At 40.6% G+C, this 13852-nt stretch overlaps 1 protein-coding gene across 10 annotated transcripts in view; it reads right to left on the minus strand.

Annotated features, from left to right (window-relative positions):
- Kdm4c (lysine demethylase 4C) overlaps nt 1–13852 on the minus strand; it is a 453670-nt gene that overhangs the window by 28487 nt on the left and 411331 nt on the right. The window lies entirely within an intron of this gene.

Consider the following 13852-nt stretch of genomic DNA (forward strand, 5'->3'; position numbering starts at 1 on the left):
TTGCAAAGAAACCACCATAATCCAAGCAGGAAAAAACAGCAGCGTTTACATTTGCTATTTGTCAAAGAATTGTTCAGGGGGTAACTAAAATATGCATAGAAACTGCTTTAGCTGAGGAACAGAACAGCTAATGATTTATAACACCTGACATTTATATAGCATTTCGCAGTTAACAAAATGCTTTATTAACATACATCTCATTTTATCCTTATAATCATTCTCAAAAGTAGACAGATTATTAATTATCCCCATTTTACTGACAAGGAAACTAAGCCTCTAAGGAGGCTCCCTTAAGGTGTCAGGATTGCTGAAGGGGGGAAGCTAAATGAGAGGGTATAAGAGGCGTGGACACTGGCAGTGGGAGAAGCAACACACAATCAGGGCTGACAGGACCTGCCAGGGCAGCAGGAGAAGCCAGCGCAGCACAGGAGGGGCAGCAGGGGCACTGTGTCCCGCCTAGCACGCCTCCTAAGCACCCGTCCTTCTCAGACAGGAGTACTTCTGCCAGCACCTCCCAGCAAGTGACAGCCCACTCCCTTTCCACCCTTCCACCGGTGACCGTGGTGGCGCCCACAGCCAGCCTTCTCCCGTCAGGTCCTCTGGGCCATGCTGTAGCCTCCTAAGGAAATCAGAGCACAAGAGTCATGTAGCTCATTTGGGAAGGTACTTTTCGAGGGAGGGGGTGTGAGTAAAATAGTAAGTATCTTCACAGACACTTTGTAAACTCATAACATTTGTATGTATTGAGTATAACATCATAAAATTTTAATGCAAATGGAATTAAATACTTGACTACTTTTGTTTTTGGTTTTTTGCACACTTAGCAATTCATGATTTGCTAATACTGGCATTTGGCTGATGAGGCCAATCTGAGTGACTCAAAGGCACATTTGACCAATCAAGCTATAAAAGCAGCCTAGGCATGTTCAGTGGTTTAAATGAGCAGAACACACGGGAAATATTTAGTTGTTTGTGACTAGAAAGCCATCCTGTATTTCTTTTTATTATTAATAGAAATTCTGGCTTATAAAGGAGTGACGACATTATTGTCAGGTTAGGGCCACACATGAAAGGTCCAGCTGTTCACTTTTCTAACTGCACACTATGCTTCCCTTCAGAGTTAAGGGCAAAGAAAAACTTGTATGCTCAGAGACTCCATGGGACTGACATTAACTTGGCCAAATGAAAATAAGTTTATTCTTGGCCTTCATCATATTTGACCCTGGGGCATGCAGAACTGAAAGAAGGCTGTAGAAATACATAGCCCATGGGGTTATGAGCTCTCTTCCCAGTTCCCTTCCAAAGAGTTATGTGGAGATACAGATTCTAAGTATGCACCAAATGCAGGCATCCAGTCCCCTAGAGTAGAAAGTCACATCCATCTGAGGTACAGCAAGCGGCCTCATGGACATGACATGGACATGCTTCTTCCCCTGCTAAGGCTTTCTTATGCCTGCAGGGAGCTCTGCTAAGGTACTGCTCCTGGATCTTCTCCACTCCCTGGAAGCCTCTAACAAGAGGATGAGGAAGGACTTCCTTTTATGGTTGAGTTCTGAAGGATACTGTATTCCACCAACGATGTGTCATGGTACCCTGGGGCACCACAGCTGCCTCACAGAGGACCTGTGGGGTTCTTTCTGGGGAAACACAGTGACATTTGTGAGACACCCAGCTTATGCTACCATTAAGTTGTTTCGACCTAAATGAACAGAAACACCTGTTAGGTTTGTTTTGTTTTGGCCTAGGACATTATAAAAAGTGTGAGATATTAAGGGTGCTGTAAAGTAAGACAGTTGGGTGATCTCAGGCTCAGCTCCTCCTCTGTTTCTTTGGAGATGCGTGCAGCAGCACACATGTGCCATGTGCAGCTCCTTCCACAGAGAAGAGCCCAAGGTTTCCCACACCACTGGTCACTAGGGAAGCCCAATTTCAGGGCCCAGCATTAGGAAAACTGTTTGCTCACAGATATAAGCCAGACCTTCTGACACCTGCTTTATTAGTAATAAGCTCCTTGGTCTTGAACCCCAACAGCAGCAAGTCAAAGCTCAGGGAACACAGATGGTATCTACCCATCTGCTCACCTGCCAGGCCACCTCTGAGTGGGAGAGTTTCGGCATTATAGACTTGACCTGCAGAGCAGTTTATTAACCTTTATAATGCAACACCAAATAAATTCTGCTCTGTAATTTAGGTTCCCCATAACTAAGGTGAGGCAAGAGGCCATAGAATATCACCTGGGCAAGTATGAAGTACTTTAAATAATGATTTATAATTATTTATCATAAAAGATAGCATTACTAGTAAACTGTATGTGATTTTACCAAGTGATAAAGCATTTTTAAGTTTTTAAGAAACTACGTGTCTGAGACAGTTTGATATCATTTTTACTAATTATCAATTAACCCTTTTCTCGCAACAAATCTTAACTTGGCATCGAAAGTGCCTGAACTCTATAGCCCAGTGTCCACCTAACTGCTATGTATCAGCCATACCGACCAAATTCATAATCTTTAATGTCATTTCAGTTTGAGGAGACATTTTAGTTTGTTTTCTCAATTTTCTTGCTTTCAGAATTCTTTTTCTTTATTCACATCAGAGGAAGAAAAATGACCAGCCTACTATATTACAAGACAAATTGTTCTGTGACTCCTTCACTTCCACAATCAGGAGGCATCATCCTTAGAGGTAGCTTCTCATTCTATGCCAGGCTACTCAGCTCCAAGTGGATATAATTTGATTTGCATAAAACTATATTTAGTATGTACAATTCATTATTTACTCCCAGGATACTTTCCAGACAGACTTAAGGCATCTCATAATAAGACACATTAGAGTCTATTTCTGTAATATCTATTTTTCTCCATTAAGAAATGGTGCCAATTCATCAGCTATATTCTATTGAGTCTGCCAGAAAGGTTCTATGGGTTTGTAGGGTATAAAGCTTTCAAAAAGGAATGAAACTAGGACCATGAGGGCTGATAAAAAGAAACTGAAATGTCTTAGTCTTCCCTAATTCTTCCCAAGCAGAAGCTGCTGGGTATCTGCCAAATAGTTACAATCACTAATTCAATACCAATTTTCTGACTACCTACCGTGTCCACAATACTAGGAGGCAATACTGCCCTGCTGCCTAAGCTAGGGAAAGACAGAGGCCTGTTCACCACACTTGGGGACCTGTCACACTGAACCCCATGGCTCTGAGATGGGCCTCAAGGGTGTGAGCAATAGCTGTGTAGCCAACTAGCACTTCACCAGAGCAGCACTGAGATTTGATTTATAGATTGAGTTTCTGAGTAAAATTTTGTTTGGGGAAAGAACTGTGTCCTTTATTATTATTATTTTTTGGTACTGGGGATCGAACTCGGGACCTCGAATTTGCAAGGCAGGCGCCGGAACCACTGAGCTCAATCCCCGGCCCTTAATAGTGTCCTTTAAAAACAAAAATTCTTTTACAAATTAAGAACATACATGTTTTGAAAAAGTGGAGATTTAGTGTGTAGAAAGCAACAGCTTGAAGGGACTGCCCTCTCACTGAAAGGTCTCCAGGTGGCCCACATCTCCTTGGGCTGCACATGAGGAGCTTCTCAAAGTGACCCCCAAGACGGAGGCACATGTTACAAATGAAGAACCCAGAGTCCCTCAAAGTGCTAACCTAAGAGCAATTACATAAAAATGCTCAGAGGACCTTCCTAATACAGCTCCTAGTGTGTCACTGGAACAAGTAAATACCTTTGCCAGAACACGGTATGTGTTGAAACCTTGACCAATGCATTTTTCTCAGTTGCCATTCAGACCTGCTAAAGCAATATGCCCTCACTTCACATAAAGGGCCATCTGTCTTTTGCAGCACACCTCTGAGGATGTCCAAGCTCACCCAAAATCTCCCAAAGCCTGTTCACAGGGACACTGGAGTCTGGAGCTGCCAGTAAGCCTGCAGCTAGCACACTAAATAGATGTGAAGACTAAAAGACAGAAGTAATAATCCCAGACTTTTGGCTTTGTTCAGTCACTTGAAAAACTGAGCTAAGTCATCAACCCAAGTAAGACAACTGTGTCACATCACATTCTCACAAGCTAGGGAGTAGGATTCCACCAACTATAGAGAAGCTCAGCTGCCAGGCTATCTGAATGCTGAAATCACTGATTCTTGGAATGCTTACTGCACCATTTGAAAAGAACCCTGAGAAGCTGGTGTCCTCTAATACTGCCTGTCTTAGCCCTATCCTCAGTACCACCACTATTCCACTGTCACACACAGACCACAGAGCAGGCAGCCCAGTTACCAGCCCACTGCACCAGATGAAGGTAAGGCATGCGATTCCCCGTAAATAACAGGCACATACCTAAGAGCCTCTGGCCAGTCCCCCTCAGGGAATATGTTTATGTGGCCTGGAGCAAAATGATGCCAGCATCTGCTAGCACTCTGAGATAATCACCTGCTTATTACTGGACCCTGGCAGGGATTAGAAAGACTGACAGCCATGTGATAATTGCAGTGGCTACCGGACATGTGTCTGGCTGCTCAGCATTTGAGACCCCTTCTTCCCTCATAGTCTCAGTGGGAGGCAGAGTGGCCAAGCAATGCCAGACACTCTCTTTCCCTGCTTCCCTGGCACCAAAGACATGGACAGGGGCCTGGCCAGTTGATGGCACCTGCCTAGGACTAAGACCTGTGATTGGAAACAGAGGAACAACGGGGAGAATGCTCTCTGATGGCAGCAGTGGCAGCAGTTCTCATACACCAACAGCAGAATCCAGGCCAAAGTGGCCACATGAGGGAGGTGGTCTGGTCCTGCCCACAGTCCCAGCTGAGCAACCTTCTTCTTTTTGTTTCCTGTAGAATTTTTTGTTTATTTTTTGAGATAAAGTCTTGTTATGTAGATCAGGCTGGCCTTGAACTCATTATATAGCCCAGGTTGACCGTGAACTCACAGGGATCCTCCTGCCTCAGCCTCTCCCAAGTGCTGGGCTGCTTTTGTCTCCTGACTCTTGTTCTTCTACAGTCCTGGAGATGCTATGAGCTGCCCAATAATCTTCCACTAAATTTCTGGCAAGCCTAAATCAAAACAGTTTCTGCTGCTTGCCGCTACCAATTCTGACTGATAAATAACTGCTGATTTGTGTAAGGGCAGGTCCCTCCTCTCAGGAAGAGACAGAGAAACCTTTCACTTAATGGTGGAACATAAAACCAGAGGCCTTCACAGAAACCAGTCTGCATTAAAGGGCCCAGGAACAAAACCATCCACCAGAAAAGAAGGAAGCATATCGACGAAAGTGCTGACCTATTCACAAGGCATGGTCAGGTGACCTGCTGCAGCGGCCCCACATGAAGATCCCCAGGGGCCGCACTATAAAGATAAGTCAGAGCAAAGGCAGGAGCCAAGGCAGTGATGGCGGGCCTGTTAGAGACTGAGCGCCCAAACTGCAACCCAAACACACTTATTTATCGCAAAGTGCCAACACTGCAATTACACCTACATGCTCAGCTCCTGAGGCGACCTGGCTCATGGCAACAGAGAGGGCTGTGTGTCCCACTGGGGCGTGTGTGTCATAGGTTCACCACCACTGCTCCAAGGAATGGTTTCTTGAGAGTAGTCTGTGATAGGGACACCACTGGACTGTTAAATATAAGTCAAAAACACTCTTCATGTAGAGATTATCAAAGATTGAAAACATTCTAAAATCATCTTTCTTAAAAATAATTTTTTGTTCTGTACTTCAATATATTCACTAGGGGAAACTGTAATAATTTTTTTAAAAGAGAAATATAAAGCCTAGGCTCCGTCCCGTGAGACAAACCAGCAGAAGCTGAGGATCCAAGCAGCATGAAGCCCCCGCTCTGTTCTGGGCTCTGCCCACAGCAGGGTGAGGACCCGGCACGGCTTGGAGCCCCTGCTCTGTCCCTGTGCTCCGCTTAGCCGCGCAGGCGCCTACAAGGGCCCGGTTCCCACCCCCACCCCCATCGTCGGCCTTGTTGTGTGTCAGGTCCCACCCCCCTGCCCCGCCTCTGGCCTACTGGATCTTCTGCTACCTGGTTCCACACTACACAGGCACAGGGGATCATAAAGACCCTTGTCCTGAGCTCCACAAGATAGAGAAGAAGTGAGCAACAGAAAGAGGGCCTTTCTCAGGCTCCTCCATGAAAACTTAAGCTCAGCAGAAAAGTGAAGAGAATCTCTGCAATACAGGCACACGAGACCACCATACTTGGTAAGCTGGAGGGATCATCAACTCCCATCGGAACCTGCACTATCTTCAGGGGAAGGGCAACTGGAATCTGCAGTAGAACCTTGCAGAATTCAACCCTGCAGGTGGACAGGGAGCTCAACTTGGGACTAGCAGTCAGAAATCTGCCTGAATCTCACAGGTCTGATACTGGCTTGCTGAGACTCATTGACTTGTGTCTTCACACGGCTGCCCACATTGTCTACTGTGACAGCAGAGACATACCCTGAAGGAGGCCCTTCATTTTTGTTTTTTGTTATTTACAAAAAAGAAAAAAAATTTTTCTATTTTTAATTCTTAATTTTTATTTTTTTCTACTCTTCAAATTTTTATTTTTCTCTTCTTTTTTTCTTTCTTTTCTCTTTTCTTTCTCTTTCTCATTCTCTCACTGTCCCACGTTGCTCTTCATCTCCCTTTTTGTTCCTTTCTGGACCAAATTCGGATTTTTCCTTTATTTTTCTTTTCTTTTCTTTTTTCTTCTCTCAATTATCATTAGTTTTAAAGGAAAGTAAATACAGTATCTAGCCTCCCTATTGCTGTTAGGTGGTTCTGTTCACGTCTTTGTTCTTTCATTCTGCCTTTTCCTCTTGCCTTTAACAGTTTCTTAGAGTTTGTGTGATTTTCCTATGTCTTCTGGCCTCACCACTAATCTTTCCTGATCTTTCTACCCATCTGTCCCTCCCTCCCCAACTCCTCTTAATTCCCCATCCCAAAGGGTAAAGTTACTATGATGAAGAATTTATTCACTATAAAATATGTTGGGTTGGTCCTCAACTGTGATTTAATTCACACAGTTAAATGCGATAGATTAATAACTACCACAAATTGTCATTTTATAAGCTGCGCGTGATGCTATGGTGTTGGCTGATTGTATCATTTGGGCTAAGATGTTGTGATTGCCTTCCTGGTATAATGAAAATAAGATAGTCTCAGAGTCATTAGAGTCTCAAAACCGAAAGACCAGCTATGTCTGGAAGACACCTCTGAAAAGCAATCATTCACAAGGGTACTAAACACAAGCAACAAAGATACCTACAATAAGCAATTTTGAAATATCAACCCAGGAATTAAACCAAGGACAGTACCAAAAACAAAAATGAGAAGACATTTAAGCAAGTCAAAAACTCAGACTTCTACCCTACACAAAGCAAATCCTGGAGGAAACAAGGTGGAAAAATCTGATAATCAACCACCTGGACACCCTGAACTGATAGCATAGGAAGTAACAAAACAGATGAATGAGGCTCTAGAAAAATTCAAAGCAGAAATAATCTCCCAGATAAATACAGAGATGGTAAGCAGAGCGAAAGACATGATTAGAGGATCTAGAACAGAAACAGATAAAAAAAAAATAAATGTGCTCAGAAACATGCTGGAAGCCATGTAAGAAAGAAATGGAAAACATGATCACCCAACATAAGAGAAATGGAATCCATGAAGCAGATTCAAATAGATATTCAGGAGGTTAAAAACTCCATTGAAAGCATGCAGAGCCAATTAAGAGAATCTGAAGATAGAATATCAGCTATAGAAGACAGGATTGCAGTTAAGGACTATGAAAACAGAGATTTCTTACAAATAGTAAGGGACCATGAGAAATCAATCCAGTAGCTGCTAGATGATGCAAAGAAGAATAACATAAGACTGATAGGAGTCCATGAAAAAACAAGAGAAAGTACAATTCACATAAAAAACTGTTCCCAGAATATTAGAAAACTTCCCAGACAGAGGTAGAGAATTGGAAATACAGATAAGTGAGGCATATAGAACTCCAACTAGCCATGATCAAAAAGATCTACACCTAGACATATAATAGTCAAGATCCCAGAAACCCAACAGAAGAACAAAATCCTACAGGCAGTTAAGAGAAAAGAAACAAATCACATACAAAAGAAAGCCCATCAGAATCACGGCAGACTTCTCAACACAAACCCTCAAATCAAAGAGAGCCTAGGGTAAAGTATTTCAAGCCCTAAAAGAAAATAACTTCCAACCTAGACTGTTGTATCTTGCAAAATTATCTTTCAAAATTGATGGGGAAAGTAGATACTTCCACGACAAAGAACACCTGAGAAATTTCATAAACACCAAACCAGCACTCCAAACAATTCTAAGCAATATCTTAGAAAAGACAATGAAGGTCACAACTCCATGAGGCCCAACAGAAGGAAGCCACCAGGTAAAGGAAGAAACTAAAGGGAAAGGGGGAAAAAATAAGAAATAAAAGAGCCAACAACAGTAAAACATCATGACAAGGATGAGTCAGTATCTAACAATTATAACTATCAATGTTAATGGCCTTAATTCACCAATCAAAAGAAATAAACTGACAGAATGGATTAGGAAGCAAAATCCAGCAATATGCTGTATACAAGAAACACACCTAACTCAAAAAGAAATACACGGACTGAAAGTAAAAGGATGGAAAACAGTTCTCCATGTGACAGGAACCCAGAAAAAAGCAGGGGTAGCAATCCTATTTGCAGACCAAGTAGATTTCAAACCAAAATTAATTAAGAGAGACAAAGATGAGCACAACATCCTTGTGAAGAGAACAATCCAAGAGGAAGAGATGACAATCCTAAATATATATGCACCAAATACGAATGCCCCCAACTATAAAAAACAAATATTAATGGACATGAAAACCCAAATAACCACTAATACAATTATAGTAGGAGACCTCAATACCCCACTATCACAAATAGACATATCATTTAGACAAAAAATTAACAACAAAATTCTAGAACTGAACCAAGCTCTTGAACAAATGGACTTAATAGATGTTTACAGAGAGTTCCACACCACAAAATCAGAATACACATTCTTTTCGGCTGCACACGGGTCATTCTCCAAAATAGACCACATGCTAGCTCATAGGACATGTCTAAGTAAATGTAAAAGAACTGAAGTTACCCCCTGTATATTATCACCATAGTGCAATAAAGTTGGAGATCAATAACATAAGAAACTGTAAAACCCCCACAAACACATGGAAATTGAAAAACACCCTCCTGAACAACCAATGGGTGACAGAGGAAATTAAAGAAGAAATTTGACAATTTCTACAAGTAAATAATAATGCCAGTACAACATACAGGAATCTATGGGACACAAAGAAAGCAGTTCTACATGGGAAATTCATAGCAGTGAAGGCCCATATTAGGAAAACAGAGAGAACTCAGATAAATAACCTAATGCAGAACCTCAAGCTCCTAGAAAAAGAAGAGCATAACAAACCCAAAGCTTGTACAAGAGAGGAAATTATAAAGATCTGAGCAGAAATCAATGTAGTGGAGACTAAGAGAATGATACAAAAAAAATCAATGAATCAAACAGTTGGTTTTTCGAAAGAATAAATAAAATCTATAAACCTTTAGCCAACCTTATAAAAACAAAAAAGAAAGAAAAGGCTCAAATCCATGCAATTAAGAACAAAAATGGTGGAGTCACAAAAGACCCAACAGAAATCCAGAGGATCATCAAAACCTACTTCAAGAACCTGTACTCTAAAAAATGGAAAACACAGAAGAAATGGAGATTCCTAGACACATACAAATTGCCAAAGTTAAATGAAGAAGATTTAGAAATTTTAAACACCTCAATTACAATGAGTGAAATTGAAAATGTAATAAAAAATTTACCAACAAAGAAAAGCCCAGGTCCTGATGGCTTCACTGCTGAATTCTACAAGACATTTACAGAAGAACTATCGGCATTACTCTTGAAACTGATAAAGGAAATTGAAAGGGAAGCAATATTTCCAAATTCATTCCTGGAAGCAATTGTTACTTTGATTCCAAAACCAGGGAAAGACCCAATGCAAAAAGAGAACTACAGGCCAATCTCCCTAATGAACACAGATGCAAAAATCCTCAACAAGATACTGGCAAACAGAATACAGAGGGTCACCAAGAAGATCATACACCCTGACCGAGTCAGATTTATCCAAGGCATGCAAGGATGGTTCAGCATACGTAAATCAATAAATGTAATACACTATATTAACAGAGCCAAGGACAACATCCATATGCCCATCTCAATAGATGCAGAAAAAGCATTGACAAAATCCAACACCCATTCATGATAAAAACCCTATAGAAAATTGGGATAGAAGGTCTTTATCTCAACCTGATTAAGGCTATCTATGAAAAACCAACAGCCAATGACATACTAAATGGTCAAAATCTGAAAACTGTCAAACTAAAATCAGGAACAAGATTAGGATGCCCACTACCACCATTCCTGTTCAACATAGTTCTGGAAACATTAGCCACAGCAATAAGAAAAGAGAAAGAAATGAAAGAAATAAAGATAGGAAAGGAAGAAGGTAAATTGTCATTATTTGCTGATGATATGATACTTTACATAGAAGACCCAAAAATCTCTGCCAAAAGACTTCTAGACTTAATTGACAGATTCAGTAGAGTAGCATGGATATAAGGTCAACACTCAAAAAACAATAGCCTTTTTATACACAAATAGACTCACTGAGAGAGAAATTCGGGAAACAATTCCTTTTACAATAGCATCCAAAAAAATGAAATATCTAGAAATCAACCTAAGAAAGGAAGCAAAAGACCTCTACACTGAAAACCAGAGCACTTTGAAAAAGGAGATCGAGGAGGATATAAGAAAATGGAAAGAGATCCCTTGTTCTTGGGTAGGAAGAACTAAAATAGTGAAAATGGCCATTCTTCCAAAACTACTATATAGATTTAATGCAATGCCAACTGAAATTCCAACAATCTACTTCATAGAAATAGAGAAAACAATCCAAAAATTGATTTGGAACCAGAAGAGACCTAGAATAGCAAAAGCAATTCTAAGCAACAGAGACATGGCTGGGGGTATCACAATACCCAACTTGAAACTATACTTCAAAGCTACTGTGATTAAAAACAGCATGGTATTGGCAAAGAAACAGACCCAAGGGATCAGTGGAATAGATTAGAAGACGCAGAAAAAACTCCAGACATATTCAGCCACCTCATGTTTGACAAAGGAGCCAACCACCCTCATTGGTGGAAAGATAGCCTATTTAATAAACGGTGTTGGAAAAACTGCATTTCAACCTGCCAAAGATTATAACTAGACTCATACCTATCACCATGCACTAAACTAAGATCGAAATGGATTAAAGATCTAAATGTTAAGACAGAAACAGTAAACTTGCTGGAAGATAAGTTAGGTAGAACTCTTGAAGACATTGGCATAGGAAAAGACTTTATGAACAAAACCTCAGGGGGATGGGAACTAGCACAAAGCATCAACAACTGGGATCTCATCTTATTAAAAAGCTTCTGAACTGCAAGAGAAACCACCAACAGACCTAAGAGACAACCTACAATGTGGCAAAAAATTTTTAGCAGCTGTACCTCAGACAAAGTACTACTATCTAGAATATATAAAGAATTGAAAAAAATCAGATCTCCCAAATTCAAAGACCCAATTAAAAATTGGGCATCTGAAGTGACTAGACATTTCTCAGACATAGAAGTAAAAGCAGCAAATAAATATATGAAAAAATGTTCATCATCCCTGGTCATTCGAGAGATGCAGATGAAAACAACACTGAGATTCCACCTCACCCCATAAAGAATGGCTGCTATTAAGAAATCAACCAATAACAAATGCTGGCAGGGGTGTGGAGAGAAAGGAACCCTCCTCCATTGTTGGTGGGAGTGCAGACTGGTGCAACCACTGTGGAAATCAGTATGGAGATACCTCAAAGAACTAGGGCTAGAGGCCCCATTTGACCCAGCTATTCCTCTGCTGGGTATCTTCTGCAAAGAATAAAGAATCATACCACAGCAATATATGTGCACCCATGTTTATAGCAGCACAGTTTGTAATAGCTAAAGCTTGGAAACAGCTCAAGTGCCCATCAACTGGAAACTGGATAAAGAAGATGTGTTTTTTGTGTTTTTTTTAATAAAATGGGGTACTACTCATCCATAAAGAATGAGAAAGTAGAGACATTTATAGCTAAATGGATGCATATCGAGGCCATACTCTTAAGTGAAATAGGACACACATGTATAAATACTGAATAGTTTCTCTAATGTGAGAAACCAAAAGTGTAAATAAGGATTAAAATGATTAAAATGAATAAATGATAATTTGAAATAGGAAAAGGTCCAAAGGTGTATGGGTGGTGGGAAGAGAAGGGGAAAGGGAAGAAGTGAAAGGAAAAATTATGAGAAAAGAAAAAAAAAAAAAGGAAACGAAATCTACGTAAATAGGGAAGAGTGGAGGAGGTGAAAGGCGCACAGGTAATGGGGAAAAAAAGAACTAAGATACATCATGTACAGGTATAAGCACCCAATGATAAATGTAAACGTATTGTATACCTAAAATGTACCAATAAAAGAATTAAAAAAAAAAAGAAATACAAAGCCCACACAGTAAGTCCCTGGCTTCCAAACATTCCAGTTGAGAACTTTCACAGATACGAACATCTTACATTACTAAATTCCACAGATGTGAACAAACTGCGCAAGTAGCTCACGTGTCTGCCAGAGATTGTCACAGCTGTGCTGCTGTGTGCTCACCATTCAGTGTGACAATGTACAGCCTTACAGTGCTCAGAGCCCAGGGTGTCCAGAAGCAAAGAGAGAAGCAGTGGTGATGTGCGCGGGACTGCTAGGAAGTGCAAAGCTTCCTTTGTTGGAGTTATGAATGAATCCGACTTAAGAACATTCTCCTGAACGGAACTCTTTCATAAATTAGGGACTTGTATTTATACTACCTAGAAGTGATCACTGTCACCATTTACTCTACATTTGTCTGAATTTTTTAAAAGAAACAAGTCATCCTCGATACAGATGCACAGATACCGTCCCCTCACCGAAAGGTCTGACTCGTACTTTCTTTCCTGTCAAAGCTCAGTCCTGTCAATTCATACCATGTTCCTTCATTTATTAAACAGCATTAGGGGGCAGGGAGGGCTCCTTTCCTTATTATTGGGATGGCATATAGACAACATAAAATTTACCATTTTAACCATGTGTGATTGTACCTCCCAGTAGCTCTAAGTACAGTTATGATGTTGTAATACCATTACCATCCTTCATCTCCTCCTCATCATCCCAAACAGAAACTCTAGAGCCAGTAAATAGCTCCTCACTGTTCCTCCCCTCCTGGACCCTGGTAGCCACCATTATTTTCTGTCTCTGTGAATTTTCCTATCTTAAGAACTCCATATAAATTGAATCATATAATTTTTGTCCTCTGGTGCAAACACATAATTTTGTGCCTTGCTGTTTATCACTCTACAGTAATGCCCTGACTTACGAACAAGATCTGTTCAAGGAGAACGTTCCTAAGTCAGATTTGTTCCCAAATCTAACAATGTGAGTTTTATGTAGCACACCTGTGAAAGTTTGCGACTTGAATGTTCATAAGTCAGGGACTTCCTGTATCCTATTACAAGCATTTCCTTAGTTATAAATTATTCTTTTACAGCTCCATTTTACTAAGCACATACAACATCATGGTTATGTCACAATTAATTTAACCAGTCTTCTACTGTTAGATATTTAGATCATTTCAGTTTTCTTCTATTATGTATAATGACTCTAGGATGCTATTATGTATTTTCCTCCATAAGTCTACATCCAAATTA

This window comes from Heterocephalus glaber, unplaced genomic scaffold, assembly GCF_053883595.1.
Source record: "Heterocephalus glaber isolate CG9 unplaced genomic scaffold, H.glaber_assembly_v1.0 deba00001481, whole genome shotgun sequence".
Lineage (NCBI taxonomy): Eukaryota > Metazoa > Chordata > Mammalia > Rodentia > Bathyergidae > Heterocephalus > Heterocephalus glaber.